The sequence below is a fragment of the Oryctolagus cuniculus genome, chromosome 5 (genome assembly GCF_964237555.1).
Source record: "Oryctolagus cuniculus chromosome 5, mOryCun1.1, whole genome shotgun sequence".
NCBI classification, from domain to species: domain Eukaryota; kingdom Metazoa; phylum Chordata; class Mammalia; order Lagomorpha; family Leporidae; genus Oryctolagus; species Oryctolagus cuniculus.
Genome location: NC_091436.1, coordinates 64,055,102 through 64,073,172, shown reverse-complemented (window position 1 = coordinate 64,073,172; position 18,071 = coordinate 64,055,102). Strand labels below are relative to the sequence as shown.

The 18,071-nt window shown below is 45.3% G+C and overlaps 1 protein-coding gene across 1 annotated transcript in view; it reads right to left on the bottom strand.

The window, feature by feature from the left end:
• Positions 1–18,071, bottom strand: part of PDSS2 (decaprenyl diphosphate synthase subunit 2) — a 294,359-nt gene that overhangs the window by 33,883 nt on the left and 242,405 nt on the right. The window lies entirely within an intron of this gene.

Genomic DNA, 18,071 nt, shown 5'->3' with positions numbered 1-18,071 from the left:
GAGGATGGCCCAAGTCCTTGGGCCTCTGCACCTAGGTGGGAGACCCAGAAGAAGCTCCTGGCTCCTGGCTTCAGATCGGCGCAGCTTCGGCCGTTGCAGCCAAATGGGGAGTGAATCACTGGATGGAAGACCCCCCCCCCCCCCCGCCTCTCCTTTCAAATGAATGAATAAACCTTTTTAAAAAATTTCAGGAGCAACATGTTCACAGCATGCTTCATCTTAAAGTTCTCATATTCCCAGCTGACTCTGGAATTCATTTTAGGTTAATAGGCATCTGACATCGAGGCTGATTCTGTGGTCGCAAGTTTTCCACTTTTCCCGTTATTCATCCTTTCCCTTGTCTCTTGCTGATCACTATGCATTGCTCAGCCACAGCGCAAACTGGGGGTCTTCAGGGTGGTGTTTGGTGCACTGCTGAAGATGCTACTTGAGATGCCTGCATCCCACATTGGAGTTCTCGTGGTTTGGGTCACAGACCTGCAACCAATTCCAGCTTCCTATTAATGTACACTTTGGGAGGCAGCAGGAGATGGCTTAAGTACTTGGATCCTTGCCACCCATGTGGCAGACTTGCTTTGAGTTTGGAGCTCCTGGCTTTGGCCTGGTCCAGGGCTGACCATTGTGGGCATTTGGGGAATGAATCACTGGATGGGAAATCTCCCTCTTTCCCTGTCTCTCAAGTAAAGTGACAATAAGTAAAAATTAAAAACAAAGAAAACAAAACAGTCCCACAGAACTGTTCCAACTGTCAAACAACTCATTCCCAAAACACACCTACCTCACCATCAGTTTTATTTTTGTCTTAACCAGCTCCTCTTCATTCTTACTCTTTCAATGTTCTCATTTTTCAATGTTTAATACACAACATCTATTAAGAGCATCAAAAAAGGGATTTTCTGAAATCTAGGAGGCTAAGGAACATTGGTATCTTAAGACTACAAGGGGGGCTGGCACTGTGGCACAGTGGGTAAAGCTGCCGCCTTCAGTGCAGGCATCCCACATGGGCGCCGGTTGGAGACTCGGCTGCTCCACTTCCGATCCAGCTCTCTGCTATGGCCTGGGAAGGCAGTAGAGCATGGCCCAGGACCTTGGGCCCCTGTACCCATGTGAGAGACCTGGAAGAAGCGCCTGGCTCCTGGCTTCGGATTGGCGCAGCTTTGGTTGTTGTGGTCATCTGGGGAGTGAACCAGTGGATGGAAGACCTCTCTCTCTCTCTCTCTCTCTCTCTCTCTGCCTCTCCTCTTTCTGTGTAACTCTGCCTTCCAAATAAATAAATAAATCTTAAAAAAACCGAAAAACAAAAAGACTGCAAAGGGAACTGTGGAGAAGTTATGTAATTTATAGTGACCGAGGGTGAACTTTTCCTTTTGGATATATTGAGCCACTTCCCAGCTTTTCCATTAAAAAAATTTAACAGCAGTTTCTTTAGGTAAGAAGAGTGAATATGAAGCTGTTCACGGATAGGGACAACTACAGTAGCAGCCCTTGACAAATGTTTGTGAAACCATTTTTCCCATCACATACTTTATTGATAGATGAATCATCTTAGAGAATACCAGCGCTCTGAAGTACCTGTGCTTACGCACAAGCTACTTTCAAACCTCAAGTTCTTTTACTTTGCAATCCTAGCTGGCCACCACCCTTTCACCCACCAGAGATGAAATGCTGGGGAGGATGGCAGAGAAATGCCACATATACAATCTATATCTGCTCAGTTTTGCAATGTTTTGAAAGCTGAGAGGGTAGAAGCCTACATAAAATGACCGCACAATTACCACTGCCACTGTAACATGAACAGACTATAATACTGATACGCAGTTCACCTGAATGCTCTTTTTATTTTATTCTAATAAACATTATAGGGGCAGGTGTTTGGAGCAGCAGTTAAGACATGGCTTGGGATGCCCATATCCCATATTAGAGTGTTTGGGTTTGAGTCCTGGCTTTGCTTGCAATGCAGCTTCCTGCTAATGTGCACCACTGGAGGCAGCAGGGAATGGCGCAAATGCCTGGGCTCCTGACACCCTTATAGGAGACCCTGACAGAATTCTGTCCCAGGTTGAATCCAGCATTCCTGGATTCAGCCTGGTCCAGCCTTGGCTGTTGTGGACATTGCGGGAGTAAACCAGTAGATGGAAGAGCCCTCTCTAAGAAATTTAAAAAATTAGAACTCAGGCAGTCTAGTTTTGTGAAACCATTTTACTCTCTCTCTCTTTTTTTTTTTTTTTTTTTTTGGACAGGCAGAGTTAGACAGTGAGAGTGAGAGTGAGAGAGAGAGACAAAGAGAAAGGTCTTCCTTCCATTGGTTCACCCCCCAAATGGTCGCTATGGCCGGCACACTGTGTCAACCTGAAGCCAGGAGCCAGGTGCTTCTCCTGGTCTCCCATGCGGGCGCAGGGCCCAAGCACTTGCGCCATCCTCCACTGCCCTCCCGGGCCACAGCAGAGAGCTGGACTGGAAGAGGAGCAACTGGGACAGAATCTGGCGCCCTGACCGGGACCAGAACCTGGGGTGCTGGCGCCGCAGGTGGAGGATTAGCCTAGTGAGCCGCAGCGCTGGCCTATAATATATATCTTTATTTTTAAAAGATTTATTTATTTGAAAGACAGAGTTATAGAGAAAGAGCGAGATCAGATGCTTGAGTCCCTGCCACCCATCCAGCTGTTGCAGGCATTTGGAGAATGAACCAGCAGATGGAAGAGCTCTCTCTGCGTCTCCCTCTCACTGTTACTCTGTCTTTCAAATTAGTAAACAAATAAATGAACCTTAAAAAAAAAAAAATAGGATTTCTAGCCCTTAATTGGTTAATTCCTTGAACGGCATTAAAATTTTTACCATTTCCTCATTGGTAAAGTCAGAGTACTGCGCCAGACCAGAAGTTCCCAAATACCGGACTGGCGGGACCGGGCTCAGCTGGGTAACTTGTGAAAGATGCAGGTTTTCAGCAGTCTATCCCTGAGGTCATGATTAGTTTGTGCATCACTGGTCTGGCCTGCGTCTTTGCAGTGCAGGCGTCTATGTGCGTCAGTGTGTTTACTTCAGAAGCCAAGAGAACAACTACATAAACTCCCGAAGTCTCCTTAAGGAGAATGGAATACTAACCATCCCTCCCTTCTCTAACATCCGCCGCTTATCACACATATTTCTAGCGGAGCAAGAGCTTATTAATATCATTTTCTCACCGGGGCCCGCACTAGGCTGATAGGAAATCGATGTGGGCTGTGTGCTGTATTTGAACAGCCGCCATCCTGGAGCTCTTCCTGCTCGCTGTGCCACTCCTGCAGCTGCTGCAAATTCTACCACACTCGGCCATTCCCTGAGGGCTTCATTACGAGGGTCTTGGAAAAGGGATTCACTCATCTTTGCGCCTCCTGTAGGTGTGCTTCTCGTCAATCCGGGTCATGAGAAAAGAAAGTAATTTTTCCCACTCTTTAGCGGTTCACAGAGAATGTATGGTTTGAACCTTGTTTTATCTTTAAAAAATGTGAACGCAGACAAGAGAGAGTGCCAGTGTTCATGACACTGGAGGCCTCCTCCGACAGCCACGGTGAGCGCTGTGTAAAACAATATTCCCTACAAAAGCAGAAAAAAGCCAGCACTCTGATTGGGAGGATGAACAAAGGGATTAATTCCAAAGGTTTATATACCGGTCTCTGCAGGCCAAAGGCAGATGGATTCCCTGTTGGTAAGTAATGGATGTACAATGTGGTCTTTTACTTTAAGAAACAAATGCTTTTTTATAAGTCAGCTAACAAAGAAGGGTTGGATGACATAAATGAACTGTTTCCAATTTCCAGCTACTGTTATCTGGACTTGAAAGCTGGATATGGGGACACCTTTTTTTCTAAAAGCAGGAAACTAATATTCCACAGCAGGGAGCCCAGAAATTGCTAGAGACTGATCATCTCTGCCTATCAGGTTATTCTTCCCAAATGTTATCAGCTGCATTTTGGAGTAAGTCATTTTTAAAAGATTTTCTCTTTAAACCTTCAAGGACAATTACCTCCCTCACCCCAAACTTTTTAGTTGAAAGAAACAAGAACACCCATTTGCTCTCTACCTGGAGTCATCAGTTGCTTACCTTTGCTCTTCTCGCTCTATCACCCCCTTGTTATTTGAGAACATGTTGTGGACATCATGATGCACATCTCTGAATATTCTAGCATTTATTTCCTAAGAGCAAGACATTTTCCTGCATACCCACAAACTCATGATCACATTCTACAAAACTGGCATTTACTGTAATATTATTGAAATACAATTCAAATTCTCCAAATTTAATGAATAATGTCTTCTAGAGATGCGGGATCCCCATTCAGATGAATGTAGAAATCATATGTTGCCGTTGGATATTATCAGCTTTTAAATCCACTTCTCTTCTGCAACAGCCCCCATACCACCACCTTTTCTGTCTTTCAGAATAATGGTTTTGTGTGTGTGTGGTTTTTTTGTTTTGCTTTGTTTTGTTTTTTGAGGCCAGGTCAGTTGCCTGGGTTTGTCTGATTATATTCTCAGGATGAGATTCAGGTTAAACACTTCTGGAAGACAATCACAGAAGTATAGCTGTACAATCTCTTATACATCAGGAGTCACATAATAACAGTCTGTCCCATTATTGGTGAAACTAAGTTTGTTGATCGCTTCCCTGTGTATTTAGCAAACAATCTGCAGGGTGCTTTGAGTCCATGGGAATGTTCAGTTCCTGTTAACTATTCATTCAATTATTTTAACCAATCATCCATTGATGGTTCTTATTTGAACAAGAGATTATACTGGTGGCTTTAAGCAATCATGTTTTAAAGGTCTTTTGCCTTAGGACCAGCAGAAATATCACTGGCTCCTGCAGAGAAAACAGTGCTTCCTGAAAATACATTCTCTGTTTATCTGCATTGGAATTTAGAGGTTAAGGCTTAGATTATATGTAAAAAGGAGTCTTTTTTTAGGAGGACAGAGGAAGGGTATCTCTATCCTGTTTCCAGAACTGTTTGTGTATAGTATATGGGGATTTAAAAAATAGTCACAAATCAGAAATCTACTAGATCTGCTAGTAGAGTGGGCTGGTAGAAACAGGCCTTCTGTTTCATAGCTATCCAGTTAACAAAGCTGGACAAGAACCAGAATATAAAGGAACAGGACAGGCCTTTTCTTTGCTATCTTAATCATTCATTTCCAAAAAATTTTAAATTTATTTCTATTTATTTGAAAGGCAGAGAGAGAGAAAGAAATCTCTCCCATCTGCTGGTTCACGCCCTGAATGTCCATAACCCCTGGGCCAGGCTGAAGTTCAGGGACCCACCTATTTCAGCTATCACCTACCTCCCAGAGTGCACATGATCAGGAAGCTGCAACTGGAAGCCCAGCTGAGCTGGACCCCTGGCACTCTGCTATGGAATGAGGTTGTTCCAAGTGAGGTCTCAGCTGCTGTGACAAATGCCCATTCCTGTGTTAGTCATTCTTGCCTACAATACAGCACAGAGGTGTCTGTGGGAGGTCCACAGCATTCAGAACTGGATTGCTTGTGCGCCTGATTTTTACTATCTCTTTCACTTGGGAAAGCGAATCAACGTCTGGAGGGAAATGTGAATGTCTATGCAACTACCTTTTTCATATGCTCTTTCTTTGGTTCATCCTCCAGGTACAAAAGGCTATGATGCCCAGTTTTTGAGAGGGAAGGGGTGTGTATTAAGTCATCTTTGTTGTTCTTTTGCAATCTATTTTCTTGCTATGTGCTCTTGGAATCTGGGTGAGACATGAAGTTTAAAATTGCACAGTTTGACTGAAAACAATAACAAAAAAATCTACCTAGATCTCAGAAAAGCCATGAGTGAGGCAATCAAGCTGACGGTAGAACTGAGTTGTTTCTTTCAGTAGCAAGACCCCAAGGTGACAGCCATTAACAGTGGTGGTGCACCTCAAGCTCACCATGCTGAAAACCAAACTTTAACCAGTTTCCCATTTAACTTCCCTATTCCTCTTCACAACACAATTCTTTCTACTCCTCTGACTACCTCTCTACAGTCTACACACGTCAGCTTCTTCCTAGCATATCAGTTTCCAGGTCCTATATATTTTCTTTGTGAGATGAGCTTTACCTCTCCATTCTCTTGCTCTCATTACCAACACTCTGGGACCTTTCTCCTGCTCTTCTCAGCAGGGTTCCATAAACTTCTTAGCTAATCTCCTTGCCTCTCCTATCTCCTCCATCCCTTCATCCTACGTGATGTGGCCAGATCTACCTCCCTCAAACACAGTTCAGACCTTGACACTATGCGGCTCAAGGGATTTCAGTGCCTGCTTCATGACTTCTAATCAAGTACATTTCCCACAGGCAAAGATCTCAAAACCTTTTATTTTTAAACATTTAGGTAAAATTCACAGAGAATCCATCATTTTAACCACTGAAAAGGTTACAATTCAGTGTCCTTTAGTGCACTCACAATGTTGTGCAACTACTACCACTATAAAGTCCTGAACATTTTTATCATTTTTAATGAGGCTGCACTCATTAAATAGTCACTCCCCATTTGCCCTACCTCCCAGCCCCTAGCAAATGCCTATCTACTTTTTGTCTCTGAATTTGCCTAGTCTGGATGTTTCATATAATGGAATCACCAAATAAGTGGCCTTTTGTGCCTGGCTTTTTTTATTTATCATAATGTTTTCGAGGTGCATCCATGTTGTAGCAGGTAGGTAGCCTGCCTGCCTGCCTGCCTTCCTCTCTCTCTCTCTCTCTCTCTCTCCTCTCCCTCCCTCCCTCCTTCACTCCTTCCTTCCTCTTTTTTTTTTTTTTAAAGATTTATTTATTTATTTGCAAGGCAGAATTATGCAGAGACACAGAGAGAGAAATCTTCCACCTGCTGGTTCACTCCCCAAATGGCTCCAAGGGCCAGGATTGAGCCAGGCCAAAGCCAAGAGCCAAGAGTTTTATCCAGGTCTCCTACATGGGTGCAGGGGTTCAAGGACTTGGACATCCTCTGCTGCCTTCCTGGTGCATTAACAGGGAGCTGGATTGTAAGTGGAACAGCAAGGACTCGAACTAGAGCCTCTATGGGATGCCGGTACTGCAGGCGGAGGCTTAGCCCGCTACGCCACAGCGCCAGCCCTAGCAGGTATTCATACCTCATTCCTCTTTATGGCTGAATAATTCCATTGTATGGATATACGACATTTTGTTTATCCAGTCATCAGATGACAATGGGCTATTTCTACCTTTGGCTATTGTGAATACTGCTGATGTGAACATTCATGTACATATTTCCATTTGAACCAAAGTCTTTTAAATATAGTTACTCCCTACTATTTCAGAGCAATTCTTCACCTGTCTCTTGTTTTTCACATCTGAATTCTACTTTTTCTCCTTTGAATATACTGTATGCGTGTCCATTGGCATCACTTTCTCATGGCCTCCTTTACCAAGGAAGCTCTCCATTCCCATCTGTGCTATTAGGATCTTCTTCAAAGACCGTAGCCCAAATTGTCCACTGCACAGACCCTGCATTGGCCTTCCCAGCTGGATACTGATTCTCTGTCCTCTGAGTGCCCGAATGGTATTTTTTTTTTTTTTTTGACAGATAGAGTTATAGACAGTGAGAGAGAGAGACAGAGAGAAAGGTCTTCCTTCTGTTGGTTCACCCCCCAAATGGCTGCCACGGCTGGCGCTGTGCCGATCCGAAGCCAGGAGCCAGGTGCTTCTTCCTGGTCTCCCATGCGGGTGCAGGGGCCCAAGCACTCAGGCCATCCTCCACTGCCCTCCCGGGCCACAGCAGAGAGCTGGACTGGAAGAGGAGCAACCAGGACTAGAACCCAGTGCCCATACGGGATGCTGGTGCCACAGGTGGAGGATTAACCAAGTGAGCCATGGTGCCGGCCCCCCCAAATGGTATTAATTACAGTATGCTCATCTGTGTATTTCTTTTATCTCCCTCCTCAACCTTTCACAATTTGTTGCTATATCTCCTGTGGTCAATGGCTGTTTAGTTAAGTGCAATGGAAAACCTTAAGAAATATTTTAATTTGGGAGTTATCTCGAGTGGTTTTAGTCTTTGTGGTCGTACCTACGGTTCTTCTGAATACCCAGACTGGACAACTTCTGTGGCAGAGAATGATGTTAATATTATTCCTTTTGAAATGATTCAAAGTATCTTAAAACTAAAGACTATCACATGTGGTATTCATGATGATTCTCTGTGCATTTTCTCTTCTGTTTAAGAATACAGATGTGTTATTTTTATGTACACCAGCCTTGCTTAGCAGTCCTTGTTTAATTTTCTGAATAAGGAAGAAAAGCATAATATTGAGGGACAAGTGAGTTACAGCTTAGCAATGGTAATAGGTGGTGCACTTAAGGTATTTTAAAGCTGGTTCTGACAGTGTCAGAATGTCACAAGCCTAAGTGACACTTCAGTACTTTCAGGAACAGTCGAGAAAATATAATCATAATTCTTCTTTCTTCAGGTGACTTGTAATGGCAGTGGAAAGCTAGAGTGATCATTAAAGATAAAGCTTGTTGGCCTGCATTAGTCCCCGGACTCCCTGAGAGCCACAGCTCTGGGGTTCTCTGAAGGATCCCACATCTTGTTTAAAAAGGGGAATTAAAATGATGACTGAGCAAGGACTTCACCTCCCTGGGGTGGATCACCCACTCACTCTCAGTGTTTTTCAGCAACTACAAGTTTAAAATTAAGGGTAGGACAGGATCTGTGGAATTTAGTATGGAGATAATACTCAACAAATAGTTCTCAGCTGTTTTGGGTCCAGCATGGTGCTGTTAACTGCTTCTTGTGAAAAGGTATGGTGTGTGTGTGTGTGTGTGCACGTGGACATGCACAACTGTGGGCCTATGGTTGTGACAGAACAGGGCTACTTAAGCCTAGGATCTGGGGGGGTGGGACGGCAGCAGAGATGTTCTTCCTCCCAGCTTCACAAGGATGTTGAACAGGTACTAAGAATACGTGATCTTACTGCTTCCTTGTCAATAATTCTTACTCTTTCCAAGCAGAAACATAAAAAAAAAAAAAAAAAAAAAAAGGGTAGATGGGACACAAACCTATCTGGGCACAGCAGGGAAGTAATTTTACATGTGGAAATAAGAAATCATAGGTGGCTCCATTATTGGGAGCAAGACTTTTCTACTTCTCAGTGTCAAAACTTTTATTAGTTTCTAATGGAGATAAATATTTTTCTTACAAAGCACCTTTTTGTTTTTTTGTTTTTTGTTTTTTTTTTTTTTTTTGACAGGCAGAGTGGACAGTGAGAGAGAGAGAGACAGAAAGAAAGGAGAGAAAGGTCTTCCTTTTGCCATTGGTTCACCCTCCAGTGGCTGCCATGGCCGGTGTGCTGCGGCCAGCGCACCGCGCTGATTTGAAGCCAGGAGCCAGGTGCTTCTCCTGATCTCCCATGGGGTGCAGGGCCCAAGCACTTGGGCCATCTTCCACTGCACTCCTGGGCCATAGCAGAGAGCTGGTCTGGAAGAGGGGCAACTGGGACAGAATCTGGCGCCCTGACTGGGACTAGAACCTGGTGTGCCGGCGCCGCAGGCGGAGGATTAGTCTATTGAGCCGCGGCGCTGGCTACAAAGCACCTCTTGCCTAAGAGATCTATTCCTTAGCTTTATTTGAGAGCTGAAATGATCAGGACCAATGCCATCATTTTACAGAAAATGATAAGGGTCTGTGAGAATGTTAGGATTACACAAATGCTTGCAGAGCCCAAACGGGAATGCAGGCTTTTCAAACTCTGGTCCTCCATGGGCCAGTTCTGCTATGCCAACTTGACTCTCTATTGGACGAAGAACAGGGCTGCCACCAAATAGTTTCCTCCCACAAGGACCACACCATGCACCCTTTTGGAAAAATATTAACTGGATATATATTGCAGTAAGCCACTCTCTCAGACATTATGGGTAATTCAAAGGTGAATTTACAATTATCATGAAATATCTTCCAATCAAATTCACATGTGGCAGGGCCAGCGCTGTGGTGTAGCGGGTAAAGCTGCCGCTTCCAGTGCTGGCATCCCGTATGGGTGCTGGTTCAAGTTCTGGCTGTTCTACTTCTGATCCAGCTCTCTGCTATGGCGTGGGAAAGCAGAAGAAGATGCCCAAGTACTTGGGCCCCTGCACCCACATGGGATGACCTGGAGGAAGCTCCTGGCTCCTGGCTTCAGATTGGGGCAGCTCCAGTTGTTGCGGCCAATTGGGGAGTGAACCAGTGGATGAAGACCTCTCTCTCTTTCTCTCTCTCTCTGCCTCTCCTTCTCTCTCTTGTGTAACTTTGACTTTCAAGTAAATAAATAAATCCTGAAAAAAAAAATTCACATGTGGCTGGGAGGAAAGAATCACAAAACTGTACAGGAATGGGTGCATCACTGCTTAGAGTGTTTGCATCCCATATCAGGGTGTCTGGTTCAAGTCCTGGCTTACACTGCTTCCAATCCAGATGCCTGCTAATGCACACCCTGGGAGGCAGCAGATGATGACTCAAATATCTGGACTCTGCAACCCATTAGGAAGACTTGGATTGAATTCTGGGCCCCTGGCTTCAGCTGGTTGCGGGCATCTGGGGAATGAACCAATGGATGGAGGCTCTCTTTCTGTCTGCCTGTCTCTGTTGCTCTGCCTTCCAAATTAAGTAAAAACAAGTAATAAAAATTTATACACATATGCATACACACACATGGGAGGGTAAACAATAGGGAAAAATAGGAAGCGAAGTAAAGCTAGAATAAATTTCAGTATTAACAAGCAATCTCCTTGAGATTTAGCAGAATGCCATTCTCAAATGTCAGACAGGCATTCAAGGAACAAGATCATTATCCTATAGAGCTTTACGTAAACATAAGTACTACAGCTTGGACTCAAATGAACTTGAAGAGCCTTTAAGGAAAAGAATGCTATCCCCCTGCATGACAGAAACCAACTCCTTGTTGCTTTGGATGAGCTCATCTTCTCCTCCATGACTCAGACATGTCAGAGGGACCTGAAGTCAGTGGAGCAAGCCCGAGTAGCCTGGAGGCACGTGATAAACTCTCATCTTTCCTAAAGGATGAGGTCTGCAAACAACCACAGGGGATCTAGGTTGGAGGGCATGACATGGCTCAGGATTTACTGCGCTCCAGACAGCGTCTCTGGAAAGGATACCCCTCTGATGCTAACATCAAGCTGGGGGTGATGATTGGGACATCTTATCAGCTGTTCAGGAAATTCTGGTGTGTCGTGTTGTTTACATTTACAATTTTGTATGTTTGCAAAGAAATGTAAAAATTAAACATATCCCTTTTCTATTAAGCTTCTTTAAAATTCTTCTTTAAAATACTCCTCTACATATGGATATATCTGTGAATACCCAAGGGAGAGTTAGCAGTTTCCATTTAATATATTCAGCTGGATGTTTTCAACCAAAATGTAAATCTAATATATTCTAATGTAACCCAATTACAGCTACTAACACCATCTGTATATATATATTTTCAGTTCAGCTATCAAACCACACAAACATATCCCAGTAATACAATATTTGATAATTGCAGGTGATGTTTCACTGTCCCGTACTTCATTTAACTTTTTTCTCATTTTCAAATGGGCCTGTTTGCATTTGTCTCCTCTTATAACCAATGTTCTGGTGCACAGCTGATATGTAACTCTCTGCCCACAGCTCTGATATTTTTCTTAGGACTGATTGCCAGTTGTCTTACTACAGTAAAGTCTATAAATTTTTAACAAAGTTTTAAAATAAAAACACATAGAAGAGGATTCAAAACATAAAATAGCTTCATAGAGTTGTACAGTTATGTGTCAATTTTAAGATTGCTTTAAAAAGAAAAAAAGTGAGAAGTCTAAGAGTAGGACACTTCTAACAAAACAATCGAGAATTCTCTATCCTCCTCGGCCTGTCTCATGTGCCTCGCTTCAGCTACTTCTTCTGCTGCTTAACTTCATATTGCTTTCTTGATTTTTAAATTTTAGGTATTATTGAATTTATTATTCCTACATGAAAGGAATATTAGATCTCTTACATGACCAAACACACTTTCTTTCTCTACCTCCCTCCCATTCAATTATGCATTTTAATTAAATCAACATTCAGTATCTCTATATATTTTTAAAATATTTTTGCTTGGAGCCAGCGCCGTGGCTCACTTGGTTAATCCTCCGCCTGTGGAGCCGGCATCCCATATTGGCGCTAGGTTCTAGTCCTGGTTGCTCCTCTTCCAGTCCAGCTCTCTGCTGTGGCCCAGGAAGGCAGCGGAGGATGGCCTGAGTGCTTGGGCCCCTGCACCCGCATGGGAGACTGGGAGGAAGCACCTGGCTCCTGGCTTCGGATCGGTGCAATGGCTGTAGTGGCCATTTGGAGAGTGAACCAACGGAAGGAAGATCTTTCTCTCTGTCTCTCTCTCTCTCACTGTCTATAACTCTACCTGTCAAATAAAAAATATTTTTGCTTATTTTCATTTTATTCCTTTTTTTTATTTTTATTTTTTGACTGGCAGAGTGGACAGTGAGAGAGAGACAGAGAGAGAAAGGTCTTCCTTTTGCCATTGGTTCACCCTCCAATGGCCGCCATGGCCGGAGCACCACGCTGATCCAAAGGCAGGAGCCAGGTGCTTCTCCTGGTCTCCCATGCAGGTGCAGGGCTCGAGCACTTGGGCCATCCTCCACTGCACTCCCTGGCCACAGCAGAGAGCTGGACTGGAAGAGGGGTAACCAGGATAGAATCCGGAACCCCGACTGGGACTAGAACCCGGAATGCCAGCGCCGCAGGCGGAGGATTAGCCTATTGAGCTGCGGCGCTGGCCCAACTTATTTTCATTTTATTTCAAAGGCGGGAGAAAGCAGAAGAGGGAGGGAGGAGGTTGGGAGACAAACACACAAAGATATCTTCCATTTTTCCATTTGCTTTTTTCCTCCAAAATGTTTACAACAGCCAAGGTTAGGCCAGGCCAAAGCCAGGAGCATGGAACTCAGTCCGAGGATCCCATGTGCGTGGCAGGGACTCAACTATTTCACCCATCACTTGTGGCCTCCCAGTGTGCACATCAGCAAGAAGCTGGAATTGGAAGCAGAGCAGGGACTCAAACCCAGGCACTTCAACATGGAACACAGGGGTGGGCCTGCTGTGCCAAACACTCACGCCCAAAATTTGTATTTCTAAGTTGTATAAATATTATTTTCTACACCATGTGGAATATTGTGATTGCATATCACTATAGCTAAGAATGTTCTCATTTTATTTCACATACTTGGTGTGGCTGTTTGCTATGTGGTCCCTAAATTCTTTGACATTCTTTCATGGAGAGACAAAGTCTGTGACCCTTCCCCTTGACCTGTGCTGGCCTGCGTGCGTCTGAATAGATGACAATGGAGATGGCCCTGGGACTTCTGTGGCTGGTCATAAAGGGAATCATATCTTCAGTCTTGCTTAGGGCGACACACATGTTTCAGGTTTATTTATTTATTTTAAAGATTTATTTATTTATTTGAGAGGCAGAGAGAGAGAGAGAGTGAGAGTGAGAGAGGTCTTCCATCCGCTGGTTCACTCCCCAGATGGCCGAAATGGCTGGAGCTGGGCCGATGGTAAGCCAGGAGCCAGGAGCTTCTTTCAGGTCTCCCATGTGGGCGCAGGGGCCCAAGCACTTGGGCCATCATCTACTGCTTTCCCAGGCCACAGCAGAGAGCTGGATCGGAAGTGGAGCAGCCGGGACTGGAACCGGCGCCCATATAGGATACCAACACTGCAGGCAGTGGCTTTACCTGCTGCACCACAGCACCAGCACCATGTTTCAGGTTCAGAGAAGTCTGACTATTTGGAGGCTGCCACCCAAGGCAGACACCGGGCTAAATGGAGGGGCTGTCTGAGCACTCCGGTTGGTCAGCCGCTCAGCCTGGATGCCAGGTGTGAGTGAAGCAGCCTCCGGATGACTGTGGTCCCTGGTGCTGTGGTCTGGATGTGGTTTATGCCCCAAAGGTTCATGTACTGGAAGCCTGGTCCCCAGTGTGGTGATGTTCAGGTGGTGGAACCTTTAAGAGGTGGAGCCCATTGGAGGTGATTAAGTCCTCGAGCTCTACTTGCATAACGGATTAAAGAGAGCCTGGCCTCCTGGGTCTCTTGCTTCCTTGCTTATGCACCTGCCTCTTCTGCACACGGATGATTCCCTTTTTGCTTCTACATCATGTTGTAATGCAGCCAGGAGCCCTCCCCAGGACACCAGTGCCATGCTGTTTGAACTTTCCAGCCTTAAGAATTGTGAGCCAGATAAACCTTTTTTCTTGCACATTATCCAGCATCAGTATTATGCTACAATAACACAAAACTGACAAAAGCACCCAGTAGGGTGCAGTCACCTCCAGCATCTGGGTTTTTCTAGCTGAGGCCCCTGACACCGTGGAGCAGAGACAAGCCATCCCCTCTGTGCCCTGTGAAAATTCTTTACATGCAGAATCTACGAACATAAGCATTTTGGTTATTTTAAGCAGCTAAGTTTCAGAGTAATTTGTTATATAACAATAGTAATTGGAACAGTTAGTTTTCTATATACCTGTAACTAAATCATCCCTAAATTCAATATGGTCAAGCATACCAGGTGATTCATCGGTTCTGGTTTTCCCTTGGAGATATTTCTCCTGGAGATCTCTTTCTCCTTGTCCCAGTGTGGCCTGGATGCATAGTCACCAGCCTAGGACTTGCTGGGATGGCAACGTGGCCTGGTACAGATGTGCACATCATGGCCTGAGTTTGAATTCTGGCTTCCTGACTTTCGAGCTGCGGGACCATGTGCAAGCCTCAGATTCCTCCTCAGGACAGCACTTGACACATAGTGCTATCATGCTTGGCACCACTGTTTGTTCTTCTTCCCTTCACATTGCTCTTGGAATTCCAATTGCCTCCTGCCTAAGTCTGTGCCTTCGTTCCTAGATGCCACACCTTTTCCTTTCTTGGTTACTGCTTTGTTTTCATGGTGTTGAGAGGTGAGAGGACCCCCAGTGTGGCCATTTGGGGAGTGAACCAGCAGTTGGAAGTGCACACACACTCTCTCTCTGTAACTCTTTCAAATTAATAAATAAATATTTAAAAATGTTTTCCTTGTTAGGGGCCTACACTGTGGTACAGCAAGTTACAGCAGCACTTGTGACTCCAGCACCCAGATGATCACTGAGTCCTGGCTGCTCTGCTTCCCATTCAGCGTCCTGCAACTGTGCCTGGGAAAGCCACAGAAGACAGTCCATGTGGGAGACACAGATGTTCTAAGCTCCTATTTTTGGCGTGGCCCAGACCTAGCTGTTGTAGCCATTCGGGGAAGGAACAAGCCAATGGAAGATTCAGATTCTCTTTCTCTCTCCTCTCACTCTTTCCCCCTCCTCTTTATCCTCCCTCTCCCACTGCCACTTTGTCTTTCAAATCAATCGATCAATCAATCAATCTTTTAAAAACAAAAATTTCCGGCCAGCGCCGCGGCTCACTAGGCTAATCCTCCGCCTTGTGGCGCCGGCACACTGGGTTCTAGTCCTGGTCAGGGCGCCGGATTCTGTCCCGGTTGCCCCTCTTCCAGGCCAGCTCTCTGCTGTGGCCAGGGAGTACAGTGGAGGATGGCCCAAGTGCTTGGGCCCTGCACCCCATGGGAGACCAGGAGAAGTACCTGGCCCCTGCCATCGGACCAGTGCGGTGCTGGCCGCAGCGGCCATTGGAGGGTGAACCAACAGCAAAAGAAGACCTTTCTCTCTGCCTCTCTCTCACTGTCCACTCTGCCTGTCAAAAACAAAACAAAACAAAAAACAAACAAACAAAAAACAAAAAAACCCAAAAATTTCCTTGCTAGGTACAGCAGTTTAAATTGTTATATGGGACACATGCTTCCCGTACTGGAGTCCTAGGTTTTGAGTCCAGGCTGTACTTCTGATCTAGCTTCCTGCTATCGTGCACCTTGGGAGGCAGCAGGTGGTGACTTAAATACTCCGGTATCAACTACTCATGTGGGAAACCTGGCTCAGCCTGGCTCAGTCCCGGCTCTTGTAGGCACTTCTGGAGTGAACCAGTGAATGGAAGATATCTCTGTCTCTCTGCCTTCCAAATAAATAAAAATTTAAAGAAAATTTTAAAAATGTGTTCATTTTTCTCACCTTTGTTTTCAGTTTTCTCTTTCTGGGACTCTTAACAGATGTAGGAGTTCCTGAAAGAGTTGTCTAATTTTCTTATCTTTTGTATTTCCTATTTTCCTGGAGAGTTTATTTGTATCTTCCATTTTTTTTAAACATTTACTTACTTGAAAGTGAGATTTATAGAGAGGGAGGAACAGAAAAAGATCCTACATCCACTGATTCACTCCCCAGATGGCCACAAAGGTCAGGGCTGGGCCAGGCAGAATCCAGGAGCCAAGGACTTCTTCCAGGTCTCCTATGTGGGTAGCAGGGGCCTGGACTCCTGGGGCATCACTGCTTTTCCCAGGCCATTAGCAGGAAGCTGGATTGGAAGTGGAGCAGCCAGGACATGAATCAGCACCCATATGGGATGCCAGCACTGCAGGCAGCAGCTTTACCACAACGTCCACCCCTTTTCTTTCCTTTTTATTAAAAGGTTTTCTGGGGTAGGTGTGTGTTTTGCGAAGTGATTAATACTCCTCTTGGAATGCCTGCAACCTGAATCAGAGTGCCTAAGTCCATTCCAGCTCTGCTTCTGACTGCAGCTTCCTGCTAAGGCACACCCTGGGGGGCAGCAGGTGACGCCTCAAGCAGCTGGGTCCCTGCCACCCACATGAGAGACTCAGGTTGAGTTCTGGGCTCCCTCCCAGCTTTGGGCTGGCCCAGCCCTGGCTGCTGTGGGCATTTGGGGAGTGAACCAACACATGGAAGATCTCTATCTCTTTGTCTTTCAGATAAATAATTAAACATTTTTCTACAATCATATTTTTATAATTCTGATTTCTTGTTCTTGGGTTATCCTTTTTCCCACTGTGCCCTGTTCTTCCATTAGAAATTTTCCTTAGCAATAGTTGTACATATTTATGGGCTTCAGAGTGATTTTTCAATATAGGTGTATAATGTGTACTGATCTAAACAGGGTAATCAACATTTCCCATTCTCTGACATTATGACTGCAGGCCTGGGCTTCTTTCTTCTGTTTGGTCATAGGGTTCATACTAGGCTATTGTGAACTTAATCTCCCTGCTATGCTGGGTAACACCAGGAACTTATTCTTTCAGTCTGACCCGGGTTTCGCCCTGTTCTTACTTCACAGACTGAATGCCGTATCTTGCTGAGTATATTGATTATAGAGCTTCTGAAAACGTCTTTCTTTCCTGTGTTTCTCTAAGCTCCAGTCTTATCGTCTGTTGTTGACTTGCTGTTTCAAACGCCCAGCAGCGCTCTGGGGCCTGTGCTGCCTCAGGCTGGCGCTGTACGTGGCTGCCGGCTCAGCTTGGAGGCCTCCCCCACCGCAGGCTGGGGCCTGTGTGCCGAGGGCCCTGTCACGTCCCCATCTGTAGGTGTTCCCTGTCGTGTGCGCCAGCTTCCTCAGCAGCGAGCCTTCCAGTCTTCCACCTGGGGACTAGGAGGGATTTTAAGGGAGCTACCAGCATTTGGAGAGCCCGTAAGGGTGCGATTTGGGAAAAGGGGAAGTGGCTTGTCTGAGAAGAGGTGATCACGGAAGATCACCTAAGCTCTCTGCTCTAAGGATGCAGCTGCCCGCGCCCTCAGCGCTGCCTTGCTTTCCATGTCCAGGGCCTTAGATGAACCCAGCCAATTACAAACACGAAGCTAAATAAACTCCACGAGGCTTTGCATAAAAAAATGCAAGAACTTTTTGCACCAATGTCTGAAATAAAAGAAAACAAAAAATATCCCCTAGCATCTGCTGTCCCTATCCCAAAGGTAGAAAATTTCCTAATCTGAGCCCTTTACTCCTCCCAGCTCTCCATGCCTCCCCCACCCACCTTGTATAATGCCTCAGAATGAGTATTCAGGGTCCAAGTTTGTTTTAAAATAACCCAATGAGCTGACAGACGGAGCTCCTGGGATTCTGCAGCGTTTGCTAGAGTCCACAGATGGGAAACTGCCGTCAGTTACAGGGTGGTGCTATTACCAT